Source organism: Pelobates fuscus, chromosome 9, assembly GCF_036172605.1.
Source record: "Pelobates fuscus isolate aPelFus1 chromosome 9, aPelFus1.pri, whole genome shotgun sequence".
Lineage (NCBI taxonomy): Eukaryota > Metazoa > Chordata > Amphibia > Anura > Pelobatidae > Pelobates > Pelobates fuscus.
Genome location: NC_086325.1, coordinates 2969660 through 2981752, shown reverse-complemented (window position 1 = coordinate 2981752; position 12093 = coordinate 2969660). Strand labels below are relative to the sequence as shown.

Sequence of the window (12093 nt, the reverse complement as noted above, 5' to 3'; positions counted from 1 at the left end):
ACGGACTGTAACACTGCTATAAATAAGTCTAGTTTACATTATGGTCCATGGCTTACAAATGTTCCTAGTGGACAAATGATGCGTCTAAGACGCAACTGCACAGATCTACAAACATTTGAAGAACAAAATTCCATCATCAAAATGAGATATAGAGATAAAGGCTAGGATGTAGACCAAATGGATGCAGATGAGGAACGGATCAAAAACCTAGATAGACAATCTCTATTAATCAATCACAACATTAAATCTAAGAATAGAGATAATAAGAGATTCGAATATGCTTTTGTTACGAAATTTAACTCTCAGGCTAAAAAGATAGAAAGCATCTTGAAAAAACACTGGCATATTTTAAACTGTGATTTGCTAATTTGCTAATTCTATTTTGCATTTCTGTCCTACAGCTTATTAATAATGTAATCCAAAATTGTCATTGATCCCTCCCAATCCTCGCCCCCCAGAATGAAAAGCTTCGGAAATGTGCCGTGTTCAAAGAATTTGGACGAACTCACTATATTTATCCCTATCACATCATTTATTTATTTACTTTGATATGTAACACCATATGCTCGAGGGTAAGTCAGTTTATATTTTATTCATATTTATAATACACAGTTACTGAAGTTACACAATGTAATAATGCGTCTCTTCCCATGTCATACGGCAAGAAGCCACTTCTATGGTAAATCGAAACACGCCCAAAATACAGAGAGATTAACACTAGCAGGTAAACACCGAGATGCTAGGCTTTGAGAGTTCATCTTTGTTGATGTTGTGGCTAGTTCCGCTTTAAAATGATCTGAAAAAAATTAAATAAAGAAAAACAATGTTATAGCTCGTAAAGTAGAAAAGAGCGAGATATGATAGAAAAAAGTAGGAATAATATCTCTACCACTCAAAACTCATTATAGCTCTAGTTGGACAAATAAGGAATCAAATGGCTGCCAAACATAAATGGAATTATTATTATTATTATTATTGCCATTTATATAGCACCAACAGATTCTGTAGCGCTTTACAATATTTTGAGAGGGGGGATGTAACAATAAATAAGACAATTACAAGAAAACTTACAGGAATAATAGGTTGAAGAGGACCCTGCTCAAATGAGCTTACAGTCTATAGGAGGTGGGGTATTAGAAACATTAGGATAGGAAATATCAAGTAGGAGTGAAGCAGAGCTGGAGGAGAGAGCAAATCACTACCCCATAGGAGAGCAAGAGACAGGTATGTAAGGGAGAGATTACTCTGGGAGGCCATATTACTCTGGGAGGCCCTTCTTAAATGATTGAAGACTAGGGGAGAGTCTGATGGCAGTAGGCAAGTTATTCCATAGGAGAGGAGCTGCCCGTGAGAGGTCCTGCAAGCGCGAGTTGGCCGTACGGGTGCGAGCAGCGGTCAGGAGGTGGTCGCGGGCAGAGCGGAGCGTATGAGGAGGGGCATACCTCTGGATCAGTGAAGAGATATAAGAGGGGCTGGAATTGTTCAGTGCTTTAAATGTATGGGTTAGCATTTTGAAATGACTCATAGGATACAGGGAGCCAATGTAAGGACTGGCAGAGGGGCGAGGTGTGAGAGGACCGACTGGATAGGAAAATCAGTCTAGCTGCAGCATTCATTACAGACTGTAGCGGGGCAGTACGGCTTTTGGGGAGACCAATCAGGAGAGGGTTACAGTAATCCATGCGGGAAATTACTAGAGCATGGACAAGCTCCTTGGTAGCATCTTGCGTAAGAAAGGGGCGGATGCGGGCTATGTTTTTGAGTTGGAACCTACAGGACTTGGCAACAAACTGGATGTGAGACTCAAAGGTGAGACCAGAGTCAAGTATGACGCCAAGACAGCGCGCTTGTAGGGATGGACTTATGTGGATATCACTGACTTGAAGGGAGAGTGAGAGAGGAGGATCAGTATTAGGAGGAGGAAAGACAAGGAGTTCAGTTTTAGAGAGGTTAAGTTTGAGAAAGCGTGACGACATCCAGTCAGAGATGGAAGAGAGGCAAGCAGTGACACGTTGCAGGACGGCCGGGGAGAGGTCCGGTGAGGAGAGGTATATCTGAGTGTCATCAGCGTACAGGTGGTAGTTGAATCCAAATGAGGCAATACGTTTTCCAAGAGAGGCAGTATAAAGAGAAAATAGAAGGGGACCAAGGACAGAGCCTTGGGGAACTCCAACCGAGACAGGGCGAGGGGAGGAGGTATCCTTGGAAAAGGAGACACTAAATGAGCGTTGGGAGAGATAGGAGGAAAACCATGAGAGGACAGAGTCACAGAGACTGAGTGATTGAAGAGTTTGAAGGAGGAGAGCATGATCAACTGTGTCAAAGGCAGCAGAGAGGTCAAGGAGAATTAGTATGGAGTAGTGACCTTTGGATTTAGCGAAGATTAGGTCATTAGTCACTTTGATAAGAGCGGTCTCAGTAGAGTGGAGAGGACGGAAGCCAGACTGAAGAGGGTCAAGGAGAGAGTTGGAATTAAGGAAGTGAGACACACGGGTAAAGACAAGTCTTTCCAAAAGCTTTGATGAGTAAGGGAGCAGGGATATGGGACGATAGTTAGAGGGGGAGGACGGGTCAAGAGATGTTTTTTTCAGGATAGGTATTACAGTGGCATGTTTAAGGTCAGCAGGAACAGTGCCAGAAGAGAGAGAGCAGTTAAAGATGTGTGTTAGGATAGGCACAAGACAAGGGGAGAGAGATCTGATGAGGTGAGATGGGAAAGGATCAAGTGGGCAAGTGGTGGGGCGAGAGGAATGGAGAAGTGCAGCCACCTCTTGTTCAGTAGCTGGGGAGAAAGTCTGAAGGGTAGGGAAAGCATGATTTATGTGTGGTTGAGAAAGAGAACGGCAAGGAGGGGAGAATTGTTTCCTTAGCTGTTCAATCTTGTCAGTAAAGTAATATGCAAAGCTATCAGCTGTAAGGTTAGTTTGGGGGGTGGCCACAGCAGGGCGGAGAAGGGAATTAAAAGTGTCAAAGAGACATCTGGGATTGCGGGAGCATGAACTAATGAGAGAGGAAAAGTAGGACTGTTTGGCGTGGGCAAGGGCTGCGCTGTATGAAAGCAACATGAATCTATAATGAAGATAGTCTGCCTGGGTGCGGGACTTCCTCCAGGAGCATTCAGCACAGCGGGAGCAACTCTGCAGATAGCGTGTTGATTTATTATGCCAAGGTTGGGGTCGTGTTCTCCTCGAGGTGCATGTTTGGAGTGGGGCTGCAGTGTTCAAGGCAGATGTGAGGGTAGTGTTATATGTGGAGATGGCCAGTGAGGGACAGGAGAGGGAAGGGATGGATAGCAGTTGTGAATCAATGTCAGCCGACAGCTGCTGGAGGTCAATAGAGTTGAGGGGGGTTAGGCTGAGGTTGTTGGGTGAGGGGGTAATTGAGAGCAAACGATAAGAGGTGGTGATCAGAGAGAGGAAATGGAGTATTGCAGATATTAGATAATGTACATGAATAGGAGAAAATAAGGTCAAGGGAATTGCCAGCTACATGAGTGGGAGAATTAGCCCACTGCAATAGTCCAAGGGAGGAAGTAATTGAAAGTAGTTTAGAGGCTGCTGGGGTTAAAGGTGGGTTAATGGGAATATTGAAGTCTCCAAGAATTAGGGATGGAATGTTGGAAGAGAGGAAGTAGGGTAGCCAGGCAGCAAAGTGGTCAAGGAAGAGGACAGGGGAACCAGGGGGATGATAGATGACTGCAATGTTAGCAGAGAAGGGTTTGAAAAGGCGAATTGAATGAATTTCGAATGATGGGAAAGAGAGAGAAGGGGGGGTGGGCAGGGTTTTAAAGGAGCAGTGGGGTAAGAGAAGAAAACCTACACCGCCACCTTTAATCTCCGCTTGTCTTGGATTGTGGGTAAAGTGAAGACCACCAAAGGACAGTGAGGCAGGGGTAGCAGTATCCGTATTCATCATTTATAGCTGGGTTTATTTCATTCTTGAACAGAATTAAAAGCTGAATTCACCAATATAGGGCCTCCTGATATACAGCGAAAATCAACAGGAATTAGAAAATTCTGAAGCTATGCTTGCTTGAAAATCAAAGAGACGCTATTGGAGAAGAGCAAAACTTGGAGTTCGGGAATTCGAACAACCACCCAATCGGGTCCAATATTCGGACAAATTGCAGTTTGGACCGCAACAAATCTCGAACTCTAATAGACACAGTGGATCAGAGAGAATGAGTTATTGAAATAGGGAACGTGGATCAGAGAGAATGAATTATTGAAATAGGGAACGTGGATCAGAGAGAATTAATTATTGAAATAGGGAACGTGGATCAGAGAGAATGAATTATTGAAATAGAGAACGTGGATCAGAGAGAATGAATTATTGAGATAGGGAACGTGGATCAGAGAGAATGAAATGGAGAAACATTGTCAGATGGAAAAGAAATTGTTCTGATAGGTCACATTTTACAATCAGCTTCCTAATCCTCTTGGCTAAATAGCACACATTACATGCTCCAAACTGCGGATTGTATTTACAAGGAAACTAAACAAATTAAGTTAAAATTGCGAAGAATTCACCAACTTTGATCGGATTTTACCCTCAAAGGAGGTCTCTACTTACTATAAAACATAGGCCGACCAAAAGGAGGAAGACAGCCACAGCAGCCAGAACTATGACAGCAATTCCCCATCCAGGAACTCCTTCACTGGCTGTAGTTGCTGTAGTTACAATGCCAAATCAATGGGAGAAAGTCAGAAGTGAGTTAATAGTGCCTAAAGCAAACCTTTCACATTTATCTGAAATAAATCGTTGTCGTTGATCACTTAAGCAAAGGTCCAATATGGCCTTTTATCTGTCTGTCTATCTACACTGAACACAAAAAATGCAGCACTTTTTTTTTTGCCCCCATTTTTCATGAGCTGAACTCCAAGATCTAAGACTTTTTCTAGGTACACAAAAGGACATTTCTCTCAAATATTGTTCACAAATCTGTCTAAATCTGTGTTAGTGAGCACTTCTCCTTTGCCGAGATAATCCATCCATCTCACAGGTGTGGCATATCAAAATGCTGATTAGACAGCATGATTATTGCACAGGTGTGCCTTCGGCTGGCCACAATAAAAGGCCACTCTAAAATGTGCAGTTTTATCACACAGCACAATGCCACAGACGTTGCAAGTTTTGAGTGAGCGTGCAATTGGCATGCCGACTGCAGGAATGTCCACCAGAGCTGTTGCCGTGAATTGAATGTTCATTTATCTTCCATAAGCCATCTCCAAAGGTGTTTCACAGAATTTGTCAGTACATCCAACCGGCCTTACAACCGCAGACTACGTGTAACCAGCCAAGGACCTCCACATCCAGCATCTTCACCTCCAAGATCGTCTGAGACCAGCAACCCGGACAGCTGACGCAACAATCGGTTTGCATAACCAAAGAATTTCTGCACAAACTGTCAGAAACTGTCTCAGAGATCTGCATGCTCGTTGTCCTCATCGGGGTCAGTAAAACTGCACTTTCAGAGTGGCCTTTTATTGTGGCCTGTGCAATAATCATGCTGTCTAATCAACATTTTGATATGCCACACCTGTGAGGTGGATGGATTATCTCGGCACCTAAAATGTAGGAAACAGGAGGGTGACTAAAACATTCTACATGTGTGTGTGTCTCTCTATGTATGTATGTATGCATGTATGTGCTCTGTATGTGGGTATGTGTGTCTGTATGTAAGTGTGTGTTTGTATGTGCGAGTCTCTATGTGTATCTGCATGTGTGTCTGTATGTGTATCTGTATGTCTGCGTATCTGCCCTATGTATCCGCATGTGTGTCACTGTTTGTAGCTATATAAGTGTCATTCTGTGTATCTGAATGTTTTTCCTTAAGTGTATGTGTACCTGCATGTGTGTATATATGTGTATCTGTGTTTTCGCATGTGTGTCAGTGCTTGTATCTGTAGGAGTGTCATTCTGTGTAGCTATCTGTGTGTTAGTTTGTGTGTCTGTATTTGCACGTGTGTCAGTGTGTGTATCTGTGTATCTGTGTCTGTATGTGTCTGTATCAGCATGTGTGTCAGTGTGTGTATCTGTATGTGTTAAACGGTGTGTATCTGCATGTACAATAATCTGTGTTTGTTTATCTGCATCTGTGTGTCTGTGTAACTGTGACCCCACCACACACACTGTCACCCCCCTTCACCCTGCCACACTCAGAATAACTTCCCCAATCCTGTCATTCACCCATGCTATACTTACCTCCCATCCCTGCCATATTAACCCTATTACTCTCACCTTTTCTGGCACTGTCACACTTCCCCCTTCCCCCAATCTGGTCATATTAATTCTCCATCACTCTGTCACACTCGCCCCCTGTCCCACTGCCACAGTCACCCAATCACATGAACACCTCCACCCAGTGGCGGATCCAGGGGGGGGGGGCAACGGGGCAATTGCCCCCCCCCCGAGATTCTCCCCTGCCGGCTAATGCAGGGCTGGCATTGCCCAAGTGCCAGCCCTGCATTGTGCCTGCAGACCGGGGAGGGAGATCAGTGATCTCCCTCCCCGGTCCGCAGGCACATTACTGACAGCCGACCGGCAGGGGAGGGAGAGAGGACCCGGGAGCTGTTACCAGCAGCTCCTCCGGGTCCTCCTCTCGCGAGATTTGGAGCGTTGCCGCGGTTACCACGGCAACGCTCCAAATCTTGCGAGAGTGAACTCTAGCCCTGGAGCGCGGGCTAGAGTTCACTCCTACCACTGGGACCACCAGGGAATCCCCACTGGGACCACCAGGGAAAGAAAGATGTCCCCCATCCTCCCAGTAAAGGTAAGAAGGGAGGGGGGACATAACATTTATTTAATTAAATTAAAAAAAAAAACCACACACACATTAAAAAAAAATCCTTCTTATCACACACACACACATTGCCCCTGCCCCCCATATACACACACATTGCCCCTGCCCCCCATACGCACACACATTGCCCCTGCCCCCCATATACACACACATTGCCCCTGCCCCCCATATACACACACATTGCCCCTGCCCCCCATACACACACATATTGCCCCTGCCCCCCATACACACACACACACACACACATTGCCCCTGCCCCCCATACACACACACATTGCCCCTGCCCCCATACACACACATATTGCCCCTGCTCCCCATATACACACACATTGCCCCTGCCCCCATACACACACATTGCCCCTGCCCCCCCATACACACACACACACACACATTGCCCCTGCCCCCCATACACACACATTGCCCCTGCCCCCATACGCACACACATTGCCCCTGCCCCCCATACGCACACACATTGCCCCTGCCCCCCATACGCACACACATTGCCCCTGCCCCCCATACACACACACATTGCCCCTGCCCCCATATACACACACATTGCCCCTGCCCCCCATACACACACATTGCCCCTGCCCCCCATGCACATACACACACACACATTGCCCCTGCCCCCCATACACACACACACATTGCCCCTGCCCCCCATACACACACACACATTGCCCCTGCCCCCCATATACACACATTGCCCCTGCCCCCCATAAACACATTGCCCCCATATACACATACACTGCCCCCCATACACACACATTGCCCCTACATACACACACTGCCCCCACACACATACATTGCCCCACACATACACTGCAATACACACACACACTGTAACTGTCACACACACATACTGATCCACACACACACTGCACCCCTGACATATACTGCCACCCTCATGTACACACTGCAACCCTTCACACACACACTGCTAATACACTGTCCCCCTCACACATTGCACCACTCACACATACCACTGCTCCTCTGCCCTACTACAGCCCCATTTACCAGAGGACCTCAGGTAAGTTGTCAAACAGTTCTTAAACAGTTTGACTACTTACTCTGGGAGGGGGTCTTGGCATTATTGGCACTATAACCACTACACTGAGCTGTAGTGGTTATTGTGTCTGGATTATTTATTTAAATAATCTACAAGTGCCCCTCCCGAGATCAGGCTCTGGATCCGCCACTGCCTCCACCCCCCCAACCATGCTTCACTCACCCTGTGGGGTGTGAATGAGACACATGGAGGGACTGGAGGGGTTAGACATATGGGAGGGGAGGGGGATTTAGGGCCCCGTGGTTTCTAGTTGCACCTCTGATCATACAGTTCAATGCAATGTAACTAAACCACATTATTATTGCCTAGGTTAGTGGTTTGAAAAAAAACTATCACATTTTGTGAGCTTTAAAATTATTGTTTAGTGAATGAGTGAGTGCGTTGGATGTTGTTTGTTGTATGAATTGGCCCCAGCAGCATCCTATGATGTCTGCATGTTCAGGTGAGTGCAGCCTCTTGGTTTTATTTATATATTTGGGAGTCCAGGACGACTCCCAGGGTTTGCACCCAGGATACTGTTTAGCCTTGACCTGCAGAGAGTCCGAGGAGGAAGAATTTCCAGAGTAAGTGGATTGGTCTCATATTAGTAGACATTAGGCTGCTAGAGTAGGACCTGCCAAGAATGGGTTACATTGATGGTGTGGCAGGCATATGCAATGTATGGTCACATACCGTAACTAATTCATTTTACCTAGCTGAGGTGTTTTTAAAAAGAACTATTACAATCTGTGATACTTGAAATTGCTGTTTAGTGAGTGAGTGCACTGGATCTTATGTTATATATAGCTTACCTGACGTTGGGTTAGTAGTTTGACATAATGATCCTGTATGGGATAAGAAACAATAGATTAGTTTTCAGAATTTTATACATACTCTATAATTTATATATATTATTACTTTCTTCCAGTCCGGCCGGGTACAGAAAACAGAAGCTCGGGGGGGGCGGGAACACACAAAGGGGTTGGGAAGAGTAAGACACAAAGGAGCTTGGGGAAGTAAGACATAAAAAGGGGTTGGGAGGATGTAGGAGACATCCCAAGAGGGGGTGATAAGAGACACACAAGGAGCTTTTAAGAGATACACTAAAGGGGAGTGTAAGACACAAAACGTAAAGAAAAAATATGCATAAAAAAATTCTAAATAAATATAATACAAATAAATTGCTGCTCCCCTCTCCATCCCTATCCTTCCCAACAAACCCTCTCTACATCCTACACTCACACAGTAACACACAATACATACATTACACACACACAATGCAGCCCTTGCACACATACACAGAAGCACACAATGCATCCATTACACACACTGCATCCCTTACATACAAAAACACACAATGCATCCCTTACAGACACACACGCTGCATTAAATTACATACACAGAAACACAATGCATCTCTTACACACACTCAATGCACCCCTTACAGACACACAAACACTGCATTACATTACATACACAGAAACACACTTTGCATCCTGTAATGGCACCCCCAGGCATAGAAAGGGTTAAACCACCATTTAGTAGATCTTCCCTTCCACACAGGCACAGCTACTGTAAACACCAATACACCGAACCGGAGAAGCATATGATGCTCTCAAACATACGAATGCTGTAAACAGCCAAATAGGAAAAACCATACGAATAGGTTTACACTCCTTGCAGTCAAACTGGAACAGCATACAATAAATCCCCCCAAGAACGAGACAAGGCTCAGTTTTGAGGGTCAAGCAGGAACAGACAGAGCTGTGGGTTTATTGATCTTATATACACATTAGTACCACCCACAGGGTTTTGGAAAACAACCAATAAACACGTACAATACACTCAGACACTCCCACACAAAATCCTCCCCTCTGCCTGTGATACAATTCTCTTACACAATGGGTAATGTAATTATCACAGGCAGAGAAATACAGTTTTTCCACATTATTCATAACTTTAAAAGTATGCATCACATTCACATAAATAAATTTTCGGAATCAGCAGACTCCAAATACAAAGTGGTTCAAAAGATAGATCGAAGTCCTGTGTGACCAAATGAAGCATGGCTTTTCTGCCCAAAACCAGTTCCACAGAGTCTTCTATCCTGGAGATAATTGGGAGGTAATCCAATTATCTCCCAGGACAGAGGCAAAACTCCATTAAGCACATGGCAGTAAAAAGACAGTAAAATACAATAAAATACACAAGGTTACATTTATTACATAAAATACAGACATGCAACATATCCCCAGATAGCTCAGGTCTGAGCGCACATTATTACTGAATGGCTCTCAGACCACACACATACAGTTCAATTGTCATGGAGCCAAAGTCTTTTATTACACGAATAGGCTCCATGGCATAACTATCTGGGTTAAATGAGTTCATTCAGTAAATCCGAGAATCTACCGAATGCCAGAGCAGAAATACATGAATAGACCTTTCTGCCTAGGAAAATAAAGTATTTAAATGCTGGTCCATAGTCAAAAGGCAGCAGGCAGGCAACCAGGCTCCTCCAATGCACAGTGGCGAGATTGGTCTCGTCACACATCCCTTACACATACAAACACATATTCATGCAATGCATCCCTTACACACACACACACACAGAAACACACAATGCATTACTTACATACAAACATGCACTGCATCCCTTACACAAACTGGTATCGATATATACTACATTCCATAAGAGCACGCACACATTACATCCTCTACCATAACACATAACACATCCCCTACACACATACACTCCACTCCCTGTGAGCGAACTCATGGGTGGGCCATGTATGTGGACATATGGGCGGGCATTGTGATGTCACACGGTGGGCAGAGCATATGGGGGGCAGCACATTTTTTTTGCCTACGCGGCAGAAATCCTTGTACTGGCCCTGACCTCAGATTACCTCCAGTTTATCTCCAGAATATCTCCAAGCATACACTTTGAAGCAGCGGGTGTTTTTTACATTTGAGGGGGGTGGAGGGTGCCAAACATCTATAGGATCTGTCCCTGGTGCCAAATGCTCTAGGTATGCCCCTGAAATCAAGACATGGGCTCTACATGTCCTCTGGTAAGTGGGACCCAGACAGCAGCAAATCCTTTAATTTCTGCAATTGGATTGAGATCTGGGAAACTATTTGACCCTTGTCAAATTCTTTTGATCTTTTCCCTTGCCTATTTTTATTGCTTCAAACACATATATTTTAAGAACTGACTGTTCACTTGCTGCCTAATATATCCCACCCATGACGAGTGACATTGTAACGACATAATCAATGTTATACACTTTATCTGTCAGTGTGTTTAATGTTACTCAATGTTTATTGCTATTAAACCACCTGAATATCTCTCCTCTGCCTCGTTCCTCAGGAACATGCATTGATGGAATATATCCAATTACCTCTGACATGTAAAATACTGGTATAATTATAAAGGACACTGAATACCCCCAGTAGGACTTTAATTCACACATTTATCTCATGTCCCTGCCATGATGAGTACTACAAGATACATATTTAAGTATCTTTGCTGAAAGCCCACTATATATCCAACAATACGAAGGCTGACATTGAAGGATCTGTGAAGAGATCTTCATATTAGATTTTAATTACACTCAGCTATACACTACATAATATAAATACGTGATGACCATTCAGGGAACCATACAATCGTTCTAAACGGTCACCAGACACAGAGAAAACTCACCAGTAAACTGGAGTGAGAGAATGAGCAGGATTGCGATGGAAGTGTTCATCTTGAGTTGATCTTTCCCAATTAATGTGCACACAATATTCTGCCAGACATTTAAATAGCTCTCTCTGAATACTCCCAAGGAGGGAGTACCTCACAGAGGCTGATCAGAGGAACAGGATTATGCCTTGCCCATGAATCAGCTCCACAGAATATATCATCTTACTGAATATTGATGGAAGGCCAACGTCATCTTGATCTCGTTCAGTTTTGGAATCTAGAAGAGTTGTAACATTCCTAACATAGCTGATAGCTATCGTGTATATTGATATGTAAACAGAACCTCATGTGCGACCATTCTTTCCAAATATTAGGCAACACTTTTATTGACTAGATCCCCAAGTCTGAAATACTCGGTTGCTGAACTATGACCTGAGAGCTGTCTGGTTAAGTTAACAGAATAAAAAGTTAAATAAATTATTATAGATTTACTCAAATAATTTTACACTTGCTGGATACATTGAAAATGTAGTATTGTTAATTTACTGA

At 44.2% G+C, this 12093-nt stretch overlaps 1 long non-coding RNA gene across 1 annotated transcript; it reads right to left on the bottom strand.

Moving 5' to 3' along the window:
- Positions 1-573: 573 nt before the first annotated feature.
- Positions 574-11624, bottom strand: LOC134572193 (uncharacterized). Its single transcript, XR_010085266.1, has 4 exons — positions 11560-11624; positions 8663-8695; positions 4573-4670; positions 574-796 (listed from the first exon to the last, which is right to left on the bottom strand). It is a non-coding gene; the product is annotated as an uncharacterized LOC134572193 (long non-coding RNA).
- Positions 11625-12093: the final 469 nt, after the last annotated feature.